General features: G+C 37.9%; 1 long non-coding RNA gene across 1 annotated transcript in view; it reads right to left on the bottom strand.

Annotated features, from left to right (window-relative positions):
* Nucleotides 1-12,706, bottom strand: part of LOC128665174 (uncharacterized) — a 56,466-nt gene extending 43,760 nt beyond the window's left edge. Inside the window, exons 1-2 of the long non-coding RNA XR_008403017.1 lie at nt 12,628-12,706; nt 12,447-12,536 (exon numbers count right to left, since the gene is read on the bottom strand). This is a non-coding gene — a long non-coding RNA (uncharacterized LOC128665174). The remainder of the gene's footprint in view (nt 1-12,446; nt 12,537-12,627) is intronic.
* Nucleotides 12,707-14,344: the final 1,638 nt, after the last annotated feature.

The raw sequence follows: 14,344 nt of genomic DNA, 5'->3' as shown, positions 1-14,344 counted from the left end.
GATCTTCAAGGTCAGATATTCTCGCTTCTGCCTCCCCTAGTCTACTGGAAAACTGTATAATCTCTTCTGTAAGTCCTGATATCTCAGCTTTAATTGCATTAAATTGTGGTTATATTAATTCAGATATTTGTTGTAACAAGCTTTGAGGGTCATACTTGCCCAGTTGGAGCGCCTGTACCTCCATACTCTGTTCCAAATCAGAGGTTTTAAATTTTTTCTCACGTTGTTTAGGTGGCATTGCTGGCGATTTAGATTTTGACAAAGTGACAAATCTCTCCATTAAAGGAAAGAAAATTAAGAATTAGTGTATAAACCTATCAATACAAACTATTGCAAATGGAGTAAAGAACTCCACCAATAATGTGAACAAAACACACTCTAAAGTGAAGAAAAGAAAAAAAAAAAAAGTGAACTTGTGTAAAGTGTGACAAATAAAAATTATTCCAAAGAGCCTATCATAGCTCTAACTTCAGTGGTTATGACGCCAAGCAAAACTCAACGTTATTTAGTACAAAGAAAATGCACAATGGTATCAACTAGCCAATACTATATTGTACAGAGGTGTTAATCCAAACTGCCACCACCTGATTAGTTTTATTCAACAGTTTACCAGTATATCTTATTGCTATCGGTGTCTTCTATATCAACCACTAACTGGATCTTATAGATCCCAATTACCTATAGAGGTGCTATCTGCCCCTTAGACCCTTTTATTTTACTTGAAGCAAATTATGTTAGCAAAATATAACAGGTAATAATAGATTATATGATCTCATAAAAGCATATCAAACAACCTTCTAGATGACACACTCTTATAATCACTAGACCTATATCTCTAACAATGTGCAAATAATATACAGCATTTATCTCAAGTAGTTAGGCTCACAGCTGATTAACCACTTGGCCAACGAAAAAAAAAAAAAAAGTAAATTGTCCACGCTTTTAGCTGTCATCCATCCCCAGCTAAGCACAACTACTGACCAATCTCATACAGAATTAAGTAAACTTTTTAAGGGAGTTGATATTGCTTTTCTGCCTATGTGTTCAGCAGGGATGTCTCTTTTTTTGCTAGGATCTTATTATACAGATCCCCGCCGCTATTCCACCGCCATCACAATAGGCCAATGTTAATATAGCAAGGTCCAATTGCTGTAATCCCCTTCAGTCTTAGGGCTGCATTTTCATCCTGAAATACTTCAGGGTCCCCCTTTAACCTGCTCCAGAGGCAAAGGTTAATTAAATCTATTTGTATAGCATCATTGCCAATGTATATTTGATTATGGTGAGTATTTAAAACTAAAAATAGGTGCTTCACTGATTTATTACCTATGGATATAGATAATAAACACTTAGCTGTGATGTTATAGCTTTCACACTTGTCATCCAGGTCATGGACCAAGAGATCTTGGGGAGAAAGATATTTAATCACTTTAGGTTCAGCTATCTGCGCTAATAAGCCTTCGCTTATATAGCTAGCTTCCTGTTTTAAAGGGACACTCAATCAAAATTAATCTTTCATTATTCAGATAGAGCATGCAATTTTAAACAACTTTTCAATTTACTTCCATTAGCAAAATGTGCACAGTCTTTTTATATTTAAACTTTTTGAGTCACCAGCTCCTACTGAGCATGTGCAAGAATAAGCGTGTATGCATTTGTGAATGGCTGATTGCTGTCACATGGTACGTGTATGTATTTGTGACTGGCTGATGGCTGTCACATGGTACAGGGGGAGTGGAAAAAGACATAACTTTTAAAATTGTCAGAAAAAAAAATCTACTACTCATTTGAAGTTCAGACTAAGTGCTATTGCATTGTCTTGTTATCTTGCATTTGTTGATTATGCAAATCTAGTGTTGACTGGTCCTTAAGCTCAATTTGGCATACTTGGTTTTTCCAAGGTCATGTACAATGCCTTGCAAAAGTATTCACCCCCCTTGACTTTTGACCTATTTTGTTACATTACAGCCTTAAGTTCAATGTTTTATTAATCTGAATTTGATGTGATGGATCAGAACACAATAGTCTGTTGTGAAGTGAAATGAGAAAAATATACCCATAAAACTATTTTTTAGAAATAAAAAAACAGAAAATTGGCATGTGTGTATGTATTCACCCCCTTTGTTATGAAACCCATAAAAATCTCTGGTGCAACCAATTACCTTCAGAAGTCACATAATTAGTGAAATGATGTCCACCTGTGTGCAATCTAAGTGTCACATGATCTGTCATTACATATACACACCTTTTTTGAAAGGTCCCAGAGTCAGCAACACCTAAGCAAGAGGCACCACTAACCAAACACTGTCATGAACACCAAGGAACTCTCCAAACAAGTAAAGTAATATCAAAATCTTTGATGATCCCCAAGAGCACCATCAAATCTATCATAACCAAATGGAAAGAACATGGCACAACAGCAAACCTGCCAAGAGACGGCCACCCACCAAAACTCACGGACCGGCAAGGAGGGCATTAATCAGAGAGGCAGCACAGAGACCTAGGGTAACCCTGGAGAGAGCTGCAGAGTTCCACAGCAGAGACTGGAGTATCTGTACATAGGACGACAATAAGCCGTATGTTCCATAGAGTTGGCCCTTATGGCAGAGTGGCCAGAAGAAAGCCATTACTTTCAGCAAAAAACAAAATGGCACGTTTTGAGTTTGCGAAAAGGCATGTGAGAGACTCCCAAAATGTATGGAGGAAGGTGCTCTGGTCTGATGAGACTAAAATTGAACTTTTCGGCCATCAAAGAAAACGCTATGTCTGGCGCAAACCTAACACATCAAATCACCCAAAGAACACCATCCCAGTTACATGGTGGTGGCAGCATCATGCTGTGGGGATGTTTTTCAGCAGCCGGGACTGGGAAACTGGTCAGAGTTGAGGGAAAGATGGATAGTGCTAAATACAGGGATATTCTTGAGCAAAACCTGTACCACTCTGTGCATGATTTGAGGCTAGGACAGAGGTTCACCTTCCAGCAGGACAATGACCCCAAACACACTGCTAAAGCAACACTTGAGTGGTTTAAGGGGAAACATGTAAATGTGTTGGAATGGCCTAGTCAAAGCCCAGACCCCAATCCAATAGAAAATCTGTGGTCAGACTTAAAGATTTCTGTTCACAAGCGCAAACCAACCATCTTGAAGGAGCTGGAGTAGTTTTGCAAGGAGGAATGGGCAAAAATCCCAGTGGTAAGATGTGGCAAGCTCATTGAGACTTATCCAAAGCAACTTGGAGGTGTGATTGCCGCAACAGGTGACTCTACAAAGTATTGACTTTAGGGGGGTGAATAGTTATGCACATTGACTTTTTCTGTTATTTTGTCCTATTTGTTGTTTGCTTCACAATAAAAAAAAACATCTTCAAAGTTGTGGGCATGTTCTGTAAATTAAATGATGCAAATCCTTAAACAATCCATGTTAGTTCCAGGTTGTGAGGCAACAAAACACGAAAAATGCCAAAGGGGGTGAATACTTTTGCAAGGCATTGTATTTGCATAGGGATAAATAAATCATCCTTAACCTTCTCAATTTCTGCAAGGAATTGCAAATGATCTCCCCCTTTAGGGGATTTATGGTCACCTTGTGGAGGTATATGGTTAATACATCGCCGTCTAAGGAAATATTTTCTATCTTTCCAGGCGAAATTACCATCAGAGCTGTTTAAGGGAGTCTGATCATCTATTTGTAGGCTAGTGATTTCAGGTACAGAGTTATCCCTGAAATGAATCCCATTAACTAAACCTATTAACCCCTAAACCGCCAGCCCCCCACATCGCCATAAACTAAATTAAGCTATTAACCCCTAAACCTAACTTTAAATTAACATCCTTATCTTAAAATAAATTTAAACTTACCTGTAGAATTAAAATAAACTATTTTTAAACTATTAATAACCTACCCTATAATACTACACTTAAATGAAGACTTCTTGCCGGCTGGATGGATCCTTCAAGCGGGACTTCAATAACTGTAAGTGGATCGTCAGGGGTTAGTGTTAGGTTTATTTAAGGTTTATTTGGTTGGGTTTTATTTTTAGAGTAGGGTCTGGACAGGTAAAAGAGCTAAATGCCCTTTTAAGGGCAATGCCCATACAAATGCCCTTCAGTGCAATGGGGAGCTTAGGTTATTTTAAATAGGGTTTTTATTTGGGGGGGTTGGTTGGTTGGGTCGTGGGTTTTACTGTTGGAGGGTGTTTGTATTTCTTTTTACAGGTAAAATAGCTTTTTTAGGGGGGCAATTCCCCACAAAAGGCCCTTTTAAGGGCCATTGGTAGTTTACTGTAGGCTAGGTTTTTTTTATTTTGGGGGGGCTTTTTTATTTTGATAGGGCGATTAGATTAGGTGTAATTCTTTTTTATTTTTGATAATGTGTTTTTTTTTCTTCTTAATTTAATGTTTTTAATTTTTTGTAACTTAGCGTTTATTTTTTTGTAATTTAGTAATTTTTAATAAGGTTAAATGGTATATTTAAATAATTTGAGTAGGGTTAGGTTATTTTAATATGTAATTTAGTTAATTGGTAGTTTAATTTAAGTGTAGTATAATAGTTAGGGTAGGTTAATTAATAGTTTAAAAATATTTTTTTTAATTCTACAGGTAAGTATAAATTTATTTGAAGATAGGGATGTCGTAATTTTAATTTAAAGTTAGCAGGTTGTTAGGTTTAGGGGTTAATAGCTTAATTTAGTTTATGGCGATGTGGGGGGCTGGCGGTTTAGAGGTTAATAGGTTTAGTTGGTGGTAGTGATGTGGGAGGCCAGAGGTTTAGGGGTTAATAGATTTACTTAGTGGCAGCGGGGTCCGGGAGTGGCGGGACAAGGGTCAATAACTTTATTTAGTGGCGGCGGGGTCCGGGAACGGCGGGATAGGGGTTAAACATTTTAGTATAGTGGCAGCATTTAGTGACAGGGTATAAATAAAGTTGGTAAAAAGCCGAATAGACGCGAGATTGATGACTGTTAGTTAACAACAGTCTGATGCTCATCGCCCCGTACTTGGTATGCGTCTTTTTGCTGGCTTTTTTTTATAAATTTGGAGATCGTATTCAGGTCCCTGGCTGCGATGTTAGGCGAGCGTATTGGTGCCGTTGAATTCAACAAAGTTGACGGCTTGATAGATATCCCCTATAATATCTCCCTGCAGTTTCTAGCATTCTACACATAAAATTACCATGATTACGTATCTGTGGGCTTCACCATGTTTTACCTGTATTCACCACGTTATATGATGCAGAAGAAACTTAATTCTTACCAGTCCTTTCCTCTGTAATAGGATTGACAGGGTTCCTGTGTACTGCATCTGTGAGAATAAGGTTAGGAGAAAACTGCAAAGGAAGAGGTTTGTTAGAGCTTCTAGGCTGAGGTTGCTCGTCATCACAGCTAAATTGTCCGTTTCTGGGCTGCAAGGAGAGAATATCATTAGTACCATTATTGACATCATTTTATTTTGTATATCTCTCCCCTCTCTCTAAGGTAATACCGCAGTATTTATGACTGTGCCTGCGGTCCACTGCTGGCCACTGGCTGCACCACTAAAAAAGGATTATTAGGGTTCTGAGCCATCAAAACTTGACTCAGTACTAAGTTGGCCCACTTGAATGGACAAGCTCTGTTTACCCATGGACCGATTTTTTGATATCCCAGGGTATTGATTCCTGGATCCTTGGGATCCCTCAGAATCATAGCTATTGTTCCTATTTTGACGTGGTTGTCTTTGGAGTTCAACTTGTTCAGCATTAATATCTTGGGGAGCACTATTTCCTTGGGGTGTCTGGTTACCCTGAGAATATTTTTACCACTTTTGGTATTTATTTTTACGGGGATACCGATAACCTTGTGGGTTTTCATCTCTTTGAGGATAACTATTTAACTGGGTATGCCCCACATTTTGAGTATATTCTCTCTGCACCTCGGCCATGATGGGGGAGGGGCAGAGTTAAAACTTTGTAGGGAAGGCCTGTTTTCTCGGGCCACTTCCACATAGGTTTTCTTGTTAGACTCCAAATTGAGGGGGCTAGGTGACACCCTAGTTTCTGCCACAATTTTGGGGCTGGGCCTTGGTTCCTTTTTAACCTGCTGTTCACCGGACTGCTGAATAGAATATAACTTGGTACTCTCTTTGATCAGCCAGTCCAATGAGCAGTTCTCATCAAAATCTCTAGCCAGGTTCATTTTGATGTGTGAGGGCAGTGCTTAAAAAAATAAATTCACAAACTCTGAGCTTTCAAATATGGGGTAGTCTTCGGCCATACTGTATGCACTTTTTAGTACAGAAAGGAATTCTATAGGGCTTTGATTGGCACTACATTTTAAACCGTATACAGCTATTTTGGCAGCGGTTTTAGTGCGATATTGCCCAAACTCCTTTTTGCACTAATTTTTTTGTTTCACTCCAGGAATGAATATTCATATCCTTTAGTGAAGCAAATAATTTGTGATGTTTACCCTCAAATACCCAGGGCAGAAATTCAATTTTTGACTGTTCACTGGTAACATTCATTATGGATAAAGCATTTTCATAAGTCCCTAAGTGGTCAGTTATAGAATTGGTTCCCTTGTTAGAAAACTTAGGTACTGCGCCACTTAAATTTTTTATTATTTTAGGGGTGTCATATACGGTATTAGACGCATCTTGGGTCTTCCTAGGGACCTTCTTGTTAGGGTTGGAGCATTCCCTATCTGTCCTTTTACTATGGGGAGATCCCCTACGTACGTTAGTACTACAAGTGCTATTTGGGTAGCTGGCTCCGCCCTCTGGCTCACTATAATCCCTTTGAAGTGTAGCAGTTCCCTGAATTTAAAACATGAGGTGACTGTCTATGTGGGAAGTTTAGTTCTGACCCGATAGGGGTCCTTTGTTTAAACTCTTCCCTAAAGTTCTGTAATTCCCTTCTCATTAATTCTTTAAACGTTTTTAAAATACCTGCATTATTATTTTCATTATTTTCACTATCAAGAGAGGGGGTTTCATTATGGCGAGATTGTCTTTTTAATTCCTTTAACTCTTTCTGGCTCTGCGTGAGTTGTTTATGCAAATCTTCTATTTGGGCTACTAAATGATGGTTATACTTTTGTAAGGTGGCCATGTTCTGGGCAAGCGCATTAATATTATCCTGGACTTGCTCCACCTCCTCTTCACCTAGCTTTAAGGAATAATTTTCACCCCTCAGTTGCTCCAATAGTGAATTCTGTACTTCAATTTTATTGTACATTTCATCGTTCACATAGAGGAGCAGACCCCAAGTTTTGAAAATTATTTTGTCTTGTTTTCTCGGTTTCTGAGGTCTGCCAAATTTTAACAGCCCTTGAAATATTTTGCTTTCACCACACCATATATTATTTGCAATATTTTTGGCCTTAGTCTTCAACATCTTAATGTAAGCACCTAATTCTCCCTTAATACTTAATCTATTTTTAAGGTGAGTAATGGCTTCTGTTTTAAGCGTTTCTGTCTGAGTAACAGGCGATTTTGGGGAACACATTTCAATACTATGTATAGATTCAATTGATTCACTTCTAGTAACAGACATTATTATTTTGGCTTAGTATTTGGTTAAATTTAAAACGCTAATACAATTTTGACCAACAAGAGAGAAAAAAAAAATGATTATTTCTTTTTTTCTAGATAATAATCTCTATTTACTACAAAATATGTTATATCAATATGATAAATATAATAATCTTACAGCAGTGCCTCCTTGCAGCCCAGAAACGAACGAGATTAGTTAAAATTTATATACATATTGCAATATATTTATGTAGAGACTAGATTATGCTGTTATAATATTCTTTACAAAGATCACAAAAGACCTTTAAAATTAACTTTACTCACAATGAATCGCATTAAAATACCACAATAAAATACCAGAGGTTGTATATATTATTAATGCAAACAGCCAATGTATATGCCAATATGTCTGACCTGAAATAACCTCTTTTTTAGCTACAATAAGACAAATTCTAATATATATATATAGCTGCAAATAACTTAATACACACCAGAGAGATTTACTTACAATAATAAGATATGAAATACAAAATACCTTTATCTGGCAAATTAAATTATTTGGCATTAATGTGACTAGCTAAGACTACCCAGGACTATGGATATAAGCTCAAAATACAATGTGCGCTTTTAAAATTACTAACTTCAATTAAACTGTAGCAGCAATGAATGTATTTGCTTTAAAATATTAAATTATAATCACTGCCATACGTTACCACATAACCAAATAATTATTCAGCTTCCAGAATTTCTTGTGGGTAATCTAAGAAGGATTTATCCACTATGTGTAAAGGTAAAGGCCTCAAAATTGTTCATCTTCCTTTGTTCAAGAAAGTGTCCCAAAATGGCAGAGAATATACTTGACACAACGCTTGTGTATTTTCCTCTCCAAAACTTATGCTTCTTTGAGTCTGTGTGTGTCTACTGTGGGTGTGGGTGCTTATCAAAGATATAGCCCCTCCTTCTTTTCTTTAATCATTCCCACAAGAATTGGATAGGCCCTCCGGAGCTTGTCCCTGATTCGCTCTTGGATCTGAAGATCCCATAGGCTATTTGGTTTGGCATATGTTTTAAACAGTCAACTCGTTTGGCTGTCATACCAGTTTTAATCCAGGAGGGGGCAGCAGATAACCAGAAATGCAGTCTCTCTATCAATACTGTTACAGCTTAATATCTCACCTTAAAATGTTTATTTAATATACTATAATTTCTTGTATTATTAAACTTATCTGGTCAACATATATATCACATTTAATATAATTGAAAATGTACAATTTTAGATTAAACACAAGTATATCTCTAGTACCACATTACAAAGTAATTCTTATACATTTAAATATATGGGTATTTAAAGTATTTTAATACATTTAGCATGGATCTAATTAATATCTCAGTTATCATCTTAATATAACATACATGCCTTGAGATCAGCAATCAGATGTATTTTACATAATTATATTTATATTGGACTACAATCCCATATCAATATAAATATTGCATATCTGTATATCTCTTGCTGAGTGTATAAAAACATATGATATTATTTATATTTTTCATTTAGCAGACATTCACATTTAATATTATACAAACAGAGAATCTCATATTTATTTATTTGTACCTATTATTTGATAGTCTGAGGCACATATTAAATATTTGAAAACTTTATAGATAATGTGTTATCAAAAGTACATAGGTTAAGTTATTTTGAAATCTTGATTCTTAGGCCTTCAATTTCCCATATGTTAGCTGTAACATGCGTTCAGATTCTTTGTGTATCTAAAATTCGCAATGGCACAATTTACCACTTAGACAATAAGGGTCATTTCCCCTGAGTATGTTTGTATATTCCAATATTCTAACAGATGGATTGTCTGTTCCTTACAGGGGCTTGTACATTTTATTACCCATTTTGGGCAGGAAACCCATATATGAGCATATACATCTGAGGGCTCCATATGTTAACATTTACTTTGAAGTGGCCCTTTGGTCTTATCTATACAAAATGTATAAATCCTTTGTTCTCTCCTGTGTAATACCTGCATGTTGAGTGGGGAGGATTGAATTTTGATGTGTAGTCAGCAAGGCATCTCATGTCTGACCTCAGAATTGCATGCTCAAATTTAATATTTGATAGGTTGCATACTTATTTTATCTTATTATATATATATATATATATATGTATTGTCTACTGATATTCACAGATACCCTGAAAAATCAATTCATACCTCTTCTTCGACATACACTGGGAGAAAATGGGGGTAGAGCAGATGGGGCTACTGCTCCAGTAGGAGCAAATAGAGGGTTTCTTTATGATGCCCATCAGCATAGTCAATGCCCAGAATTTTTTTAATTCTGGCACATCGATGGGGGCCCATTGCTGTGTTGCCAAATATGAGTCAGGCTTTGCAGCACAGAACTGATGGGCATATATATTAGTTTGGGCGACAATGTTCCCCAATACATCATTGCCCAGAAACACCTCCAGAAACTGTTGGGGGCTAAATCCTGCAACATCAATATTGATGCCAGGATTTGCTGTGAAGGGTGGGATATCTGGCCTCTGGTGATGAGGCGTTACCCACTCTTCAGTGGCAATGGCAGCAACACGTCTCCTTCTGGCAGGGAGGCTAGCAGCCACAGATGCATCACTATCAGTTGAGACTGTATCTAATGATGTATCTGAGCATATGGCAGGGTCAAAATTGGGGTCTGAGTTAGACATAGAGGCGCCTGACTCTGATGTAAGGATATATGCCTCCTCAGCACTATATATTCTCTGTGACATTATGTATTTTATCTGTCATAGAAAAAAAAATTACTAAAAAAAAAAATCAACACAAAATTTAAATTAATTACATTTTTAACAAATATATTAGATAAATCTCTCTCTCTTAAACACAGATCTCTCTCTCTCTCCCACAAAAATGCAAGTGAGGAGAGGTAGGGAGATCCACACTGGTCAAAGTCAATATTTACAAATATTGACATGATCAGAGAAATTGAATATTTTATTATTAAAAAATGTATTATAGGGGCAAGCTCAGATTGGATGACCCTAGCTTGCCCCTATGATGAGGCAGGCTAGGGACACCCATAAAAGCCCCATGATGCACTGGGCATCACCATCTTTAAAGTCTCGTGGGGTGGGAGAGGAGGGCTATATGGGGCTTTTAATATTTGAAAAAAAATTATTTATTTTTTAGATTATTGTAATACATACTGAGTGCCTCGACCCACTGAAGCACTCAGCACACAAGAAGAGCATCGGAAGCCTGTCCGATCGCTTCTGATGCTCTGCTAGACTGTCGGGCTCCACATGGAGGGAAACCGGAAGTGAGCACTCGTGGGGAGTGATCAATCCGGGGCCCGGCAGTCGGGAACAGTATTGCAGGATGCTTCGACATCGAGGCATCACTGCAATAGTGTTAGAGTGGCTGGAAGGGATCTCGATCACTTCCAGCGCTCAGATTACCTGAGGACGTACAGGGTATGTCCTTGGAGGTTAACGATCATTTTTTGTAGGACGTACCCTGTATGTCCTCCGTCGTTAAGGGGTTAAGCTATGTAACAATTCTGAAAGGCAAAACAATTCTTGGTTCTTTTTTTATATATTCATAAGAATTCTGAGTATTAACAGCATATCCTGAAAAGTAGCCAAATGTTTTTAAAATATTCATCAATTTAGGTATATTTTCATCAGTATCACTTAGAAATATAAGCAGGTAATCCGCATAAAAGGCAATTTGGATATTATGTACACCTACAGAAAAACCTTTGAGTTCTTTACGTAATATCACAGCCAATGGTTCTATACGTAAATTAAAAAGTAATGGTGAAAGTGGGCAGCCCTGTCGTGTTCCCCTAAATAATTGAAAAGAAGGAGTGCATGACCCATTGATAATAAGTGCAGATAACAGATTATTGTATATTGAACAAATAAAGGACATAAAAGGACCCTGGAAACCATATTGCCCTAGAGATTCATAAAGGTACTCCCAGTTAATAGCATCAAAAGCTTTTTCTGCATCAATGGCAATAATAGCTTTATCCTCTATAAAGCTTGTTCCTTTTTTTCTTTCAAAATTGTAATAGTCCAATGTCAATAACAATTTATGTAAATTTGAAAATGAAGAGCGCCCCTTTATGAATCCCGTTTGATCACTTGTGGGGCCTATATAAGAATGTGCGAGCGGACATGATCCGATATTGCGAATCATGTCTGCTGCACATCGATAAATGCCGACAGCCTACGCTCTCTGCATTTATCATTGAAAGGGTCTTATAGTCTGCATTAAGCAGTGATATGGGACAATAGGAATCTAGTTTTTCAGGGTTTTTATCCTTTTTCAAAATTAAAGAGATAAGGGAGCTAGTAAAATGTTTTGACATAAGATAGTTTTGGGAAAAATATATATAAGCCCTGCTGCTTTATTACATTTGCCTGATTCAATTGCTTTAATAATCTCTTCTTTCGGTTTGTTAAGTTCAAGTAGCTCCTCCTCTTTTATTTGTGGTAAGGAACATTTATCCCAAAATAAATGCTTATTTTGTATATGTATTTCTTTAGATAGGAAAAGTTCTTGATAATAACTAAAATATTCCTTACCTATATCATCAGATTGAGTTAGACTCCTTTTCCCTATTTGTATCTTGGAGATAATATTGTAGCCACGAGCTTGTTTAGTCAAATTAGCAAGGTATTTCCCAATTTTGCCCCCATATCTGTATAACCTAGCATTTGTTTTTATAGTTTCTGAGACAGCATTCTGCTGTAAAAAAATGTCCCTTAATGTCTCTTTGGCTTACATTCCACACGTGCCAGACGCAAGATCCCTGCGACCCCTGGGTCTTAGCATGCTATACAAAGACCCCTTGAAGGCCTGGTTACTGGCACATAAATACCTGGGTAAAACTTGCCATGCCTCTCCTTACTTACCGATTAGAAGAAATCCAGACTTTCCAGCAGGTTCTGAGACCCTGCCTTTTTCGCATTTGGGAGACGCGGGGACTGTCTTCACTTAAACACCTGTTAGACCCATTATCAAAAACAATCAAAACATTTGGAGCTTTGCAGAGAGATTACAATATACCAAGAGCCCATTTCTATGCCTACTTACAGGTTCGTCACTATATGGGGGCGCTGATCAGAGACGGTGCAGATTTTTGGGAGGGTTCTCCCTTCCGCCTTTCTCAGATACTATACGCCATGGGTAGGTTCTCGCTTTCGGAAATTTACCATACACTCCTACACCACCTTTCCACTTCTCATCAGTCTTCGATACAGGCAGGTTGGGTTAGAGAGGGTATGAGGGAGGTCTCTTGGATAGAAGTAAGGAACAGCCTGGAAAAAACCAGGAAAGCGACTTTGTCAGCTTCATACAGAGAATCTCAAATACGTTTCTTGCACAGGGCCTACCTCACCCCAAGGACACTGGCAAAATGGGCTCCATCCTCCCCGAACAGGTGTAATAAATGCGCCTTAGCTAACCCCGGGCTTTCCATTACATATGGGAGTGCCCCCCAATTAGGCAATACTTGGGTAAGATACAATTCTGGCTGAGAAGGCGGTTACAGATACAGATTGACTTACTTCCTGAGACTATAATATTTCTGTTGTGGGATGAGAGGCTCCGACAACAAGACTCGGTACTAAGCCTAATTATTTTAGTGGCTAGGAAACACTTACTACAACACTGGATAGCAGATAAAGGCCCCACTTTTAGAGGTTTCAAAAATTTGCTAAAATCACAAATTTTCATAGAACAGATGGATGTGAGAACCGATGTTCAGAATAGATTAGGTCGGTTCCTACGTAAATGGCACAGACTTATACTCACTTTCGAGCTGGAGGTTCAGAGGCTGATCCTCAGACCTTTTAGGGACTCGGTTGCCTTCATGGAGGACACACTTAGAGGAGACTGGGACCACTTACTCAACTAAAAATCTATAGGGGATATTATGTCAAACTCCGTAACTTACCTGTATTCTTATCTTCCTCCCCTCCCCCCTCCCCTATTACTACCACTACAATATCCTCTCCCCCCCCCTTTTTTTTTTTTTTCTCTCTTCTCAGCCAGGCCTCAGCACTCCAGCGGTCCTGTCCTGACAGGTCCGTAACGTTTACCTCTGACAGAGGTTTTACTATTTGCACTTGTTAGTTAGGGTTATATTGTTTAGTTAGGTTTACGGTTTTGTATGTTGCAAAGAAAAAGGAAAAAAAGTAGAGTTTGGGATTAGGACTTATGCACCACTGCCATGCCCATTTTTTTATATACACTGAAATATAACTTTCAACTGTTATCTTGTTATAGTAAATAACATGTTAAGCATGGAACCTGTATTCTACCCAATGACATTGTAATGAATAACCACTCCCTGTTGTAATGTGACAGCATCACGTAATCTTGTTTTGTGTGTGCATTTTGTCCTCCCTAATAAAAATATTTGAAAAAAAAAAAAAAAAAATGTCCCTTTCTTCCCTAGACTGAATGTATTTTGACCAGTTTATCTGTGTAGGTTCAAGTAGATAATGGTTATATGCCTTACTTAGCTGGTTAGAGAGCTGTAAATCCCTTGCCTTACTTTTTTACGTGATTTGATTAAAAAAGCTTTTATAGCCAAGAATCTCCAGAAAAACATTACAAAGACCCCATCACTTAGGTGGAGTCTCACTCCCCAATATCATTTACTACGAGGCAGCTAGACTGTCTCATATATCTAGCTGGGGGACGACAGACATATCACAAGGCTGGAAAGGAGTTGAACAGTTCTCCCTTCCATCTGGCGTAAGGTTATCTGCCCTGGGTACCGGAATATAAAATTGACGATTCAGCT

This window comes from Bombina bombina, chromosome 6 (assembly GCF_027579735.1).
Source record: "Bombina bombina isolate aBomBom1 chromosome 6, aBomBom1.pri, whole genome shotgun sequence".
Classification (NCBI taxonomy): Eukaryota; Metazoa; Chordata; class Amphibia; order Anura; family Bombinatoridae; genus Bombina; species Bombina bombina.
This window is presented reverse-complemented; position numbering and strand designations above follow the sequence as displayed.